The sequence below is a fragment of the Rhagoletis pomonella genome, unplaced genomic scaffold (assembly GCF_013731165.1).
Source record: "Rhagoletis pomonella isolate Grant_MI unplaced genomic scaffold, Rhpom_1.0 Rhpom_scaffold_00004, whole genome shotgun sequence".
In the NCBI taxonomy this organism is placed as follows: Eukaryota; Metazoa; Arthropoda; class Insecta; order Diptera; family Tephritidae; genus Rhagoletis; species Rhagoletis pomonella.
The window spans coordinates 74,365,880-74,370,555 of record NW_023458558.1 but is presented as its reverse complement, the minus strand read 5'-3'; positions in this window follow the sequence as shown (position 1 = coordinate 74,370,555).

Sequence of the window (4,676 nt, the reverse complement as noted above, 5' to 3'; positions counted from 1 at the left end):
AAAACAAATTCTATGGGACTGAGAAATATTATTTTCTACTTTTTAGTCCATTTATAAAAGCGTTGTATATTAAAAAGTTTTTTTTATATTATTTATTTTCTACTTTTTAGTCCTGTCTGAATAAAATTTTGCAATAGATATTAAAATAATTCAACGATATTAATAGAAAGGTGCACACACATGCATTTACATATGTATGTACATACAAACGAGCACCAATTAATTTTATTTAAAGAAATGGCGTGTCGTCTATTTCCGCTGTAGCAAACGTAGTACATAGGGCGACATCTAGATGTCTCCCTCGCCCTATTCACTACAGATGTCGCCCTATGCACTATGCTTTTTTATAGGAGCTTTTCAAAGCAAAGGGTTTATGGTGTCGGACACACAACATTGAAAGTTTCTGGATCCACAACATTGAAAGTTTCTGGACACACAACATTGCAAGTTGATAAAAGCGTTGTAAAAAAGCAAACGATAATTTACAAGGCGTACTTAGCACGGTGCATAGGCAACTGGCTGAGTTAGTCTGATGAGGAAATGTGGTGATTTCCGAAATAGCTATCACTTCTACCATTTTTTCAAATTATTGTTGCTTTTCCACAATAAAATTTTCATTTAAAACGGCCTCGAGCTCAATATAAATTGTTGAATATAATTGTTATAAAGGCCAAAAAAAAAATATAACAAAAACAAAAACAAATAACTTAAGGACGAGCACACCGAGCACTTAAACATTCTAAAAATTGAATTATTAGCAAAAACCAACAATACCAACAACCACATGATCAAGTGAATTGCAGCGGAATAGCTGCGCTTGATTGTGTTGGCATAACAAAAATGAAAATAGTGGAAAAAAGCAAACGATAATTTACAAGGCGTACTTAGCACGGTGCATAGGCAACTGGCTGAGTCAGTGGGATCGTCGGTTCGAATCCTACTGAAAGAAGTCTGATGAGGAAATGTGGTGATTTCCGAAATAGCTATCACTTCTACCATTTTTTCAAATTATTGTTGCTTTTCCACAATAAAATTTTCATTTAAACGGCCTCGAGCTCAATATAAATTGTTGAATATAATTGTTATAAAGCCCAAAAAAATAACAAAAACAAACACCATATATGTAAATAAAAATTTCAAACATCGTATGAAATGCAGAAGAATTCTGCCAAGTTTCATCAATTTCAGAATTTCTAAAAAAACATCGATTTCATAGTCCATTCAATTGTAGTATAATGATGTCCGTATTTCAAATGTCTAAAAATTCGCGTTGATTTTTGATAATTTTTTGCATTTCCTTCCATATAAAGTAGTCCCTTATATTATTTTTTTTTATGGAAAGGAACGCAAATTTTTGGCATTTGCAATTTACACATCATTGTACTAAAATTGATTAGACTATAAAACTGCGTACTCGATTTTGTTTTAGAAATTCTTATTAAAAATTTTGCAATTTTGAAGAAACTTGTCAGAATTCTTCAAAATTTCGTACAAAATTTGAAACATGGATTTACATATGTGGTGTTTTTTAAAATATAAGCCATGTTTTAATAAAAATTTTACCAAAATTTTTTCCATGAAAAATATTCTGAAGATTTAAAAAAATCACCGTATAGTACGAAATTTGTTTAGTAACTATATATCAAGTTAAATATTATAACAAAAAGGAAATTCATGTAATAAAAAGTAAAAAACATTAAAAAGCATACATTTTTTCACATTTTCTGATAGCTTTCAATCTTTTCTTCTTTAGCTCCATTTGCATAATATGCAGCTTTGTTTCTTCGGCACGTCGGTTTTTTAGCATTTTCATTTTCTTCTTTTGTAATTCAAAAATTTTCTTATTTATCTCATAATTTGTATATGAATTTTTTTCAATGTTTTTTACAACTTTTAAAATATCAGCCTAATTTTCCGTTTGTACGATCAGAACTTCCAATTTTAAATCTTCCGTCGATTTGTTCTTGTTGCTTTGGCGCACTGCCAACTATGTATTCAAAGTTGAGTTGAGTTGTGTCCCACAATACTAATTGGCAACTTACAACTCTACTATCATCAAAGTTGTAAATCATAGAGGCCTAAAATACATGTTTGGTTTTTTTCTAGCACGTCGAGATTTTTTTTATTGGTGACAAGTATATTTTAGAATTTCTAGCAAATTTGAATGAAACCCCCATAAATAAACAAAGTAAATCAGAAAAACGTGCGCATGTAACTTCGAAGTTAACGCTAAGTGAACTGATAACAGCCGGTTTAACCAGCAATTTAAATGGAAACAGATTTTTATTTTTTGTCAATTTACAAATAAAATTCAAAAAATTCAAATAACTTCACTTAAATTGCTTTCGTGAAATTGGCTGTAAACGTTATGGTCTGATTATGGCAACTTAACGTAATTTACGGCTCTCTCTTAAAAATCGTCAAAATTTGTTTAATTTTGATTCCCTAAAGTAAAGTAGACTCTGAGGATATCTACAGCTGGATAACAAACCAGTTTTTCTGTGACCAGAAAAGTAAACCTACTGAGATGACAAATTAAGCTTTTGAAAACCTTCTGGACATCAGTGAAGGCAGCACTGCGAAGGGAGCAAAGTGAGTTCTGGATGCAAGTGTATGCAGTAGGGATGTTAATTTTTCGGTTTTTTCCGATCCCGTGATTTTTGGGATGGCGTTGTCACAATTCCGGAATCCCGGGGTTATTCCCGGGTTTTTGATATTCATTACTTTTCAACAACTTGAATCGAAAAAATTGCTTCTATATTGTTTGAGAAGCGCTCCTACCATGAAATAAATAATAAATAAATGGGTTTGAAACCTACCTTTTTATTTAATTTGTAATTTCAAAGATATGATTAATTCCAAAAATTATCAAAAAATTCAATGCAATGTAGAGTAAAAATATGGGTAACAAACGCTATAGGAAATTTCTTTAGAACGTAAAAAATTGAAATTTTTTTGATTCACAAGGACGAAATTCGAGGCTCTTATCGAGTTTATATAAGCCCTTAACAAATAATTTTTTCAAAAACAAATATTGCGAATTTTCAAAGGATTAAATTTTAGAATGACATTTTCAATATTTACCAGCCCTTCTGCACCAGAAACTTGAATCTGTTTAAATTCTACAGGATTTCCTCATTAATTTTATACCCATACTTCTTCTCTAAGCACATTTCTGTGAATTTTTTAATTCCTTTTTGAATTACTAACGTCAGAGTGAAAAACTTAAAATGCCATTTTACTATATTTGGCCCAGGGTTTCGCGAATATAGTGATATTTGTGTTTAAGATTTGCTATCGCGTGGTGTTATATGTATAATGAGCTAGATATTTATAAAATTTTTTTAATTATTAAATAAAAAACGAAATATAGCCAATACTGGTCAAGAAAAGGAGTTTCTATTATTGCCATCAGTGTAAATTACAAATCCCGAAAATCCCGGGATTACTTGCCAAGAATCGCGGAATTTTCGAGACTTCAAAAAGTCCGGGATCCCGGGATTAACATTCCCAGTATGCAGAAAACACTGCTGTTGGCAAGATTGCATTAAATATACTAGTGACTTTTACTTTTAAATTTTTATGTGAGACTGCATTGCCGACAAGTGCTTACATAAATAAGTAATTTTTAGGCAAAAAACTAAACCGACTTCAATTTTCATATGAAAATTTCACATTATCGTTAATCTCTTAACCAAATTGGAATGGGCCCACCTGTGAGGTAACACCTTTCATTTAAAACAGAATTATACTAATCGGTTAACGTGGTCAAAAGTTATGCGGTAACATACATAAAAAATAATAATAATAAAAAAATATTCCGACGAATTGATGGATGGATTGTGAACTCGGTTAAAAACAAATACACCAACAAGCTTTCAGCGTCAAATGATTTCAGGGTAAAATTGTCAAAGCTCCCAATAAACTTAAAGGAAATAATGAAATCATCAAAACAATTTCAGTCTTCACATTAAAGCTAAAGGAGCAAAAAGTTTGCATTGTGTTTTCTTGTTTTCGTAGACATTTGAAGAGTAGGGGTGCCGCGAAATTTCTTTAGAACATTTGAAGAGTAGGGGTGCCGCGGTGAAAAACGTTTGGGGGTCCCTGGGTTAAATAGTCATTCTAGGGTAAAATGATCTGAGAAAGATATACATTATTCAAAACTGTCTTTTCAACGATGAACCAAATTATGAAGAAAACTTGATTTGGACTCACAGTAAAATCACACAGTACAAAAATTTTGAAGTAGGACTATCTTCAAACAGGCACCCAATTCGCAATTAAGAACCTTTTCACCAATTTAAGCCTTAATTGTTACCCAATTTATCATACAAAAATTCAAATTATTAATTGCCAATTAATTTGTGTCAGATTTTCTTTGAAAGCCTGCCAGGTATGTTTAATTTTGACCTTGAGGTTAGTGTTATTAAATAAGAAAAGTCGACATATTAATATTGCATTGGCTTTATTCAACAGGGTATTAATTTTCGCTTGCATTCTTTTATACGTAGCTTGCACTTTATGCCTTTTAGTGTATTCTTATAGCCAAATAATTTGGCATGTGTCAAATTACATATAAGACATTGTTGATTAATGCACGCAAATGAAAGTAGACGCAAAATGTGGAATATGCTTATGTCAACAAAAACGTGGGAATAAAGCATTTGCATTAATTA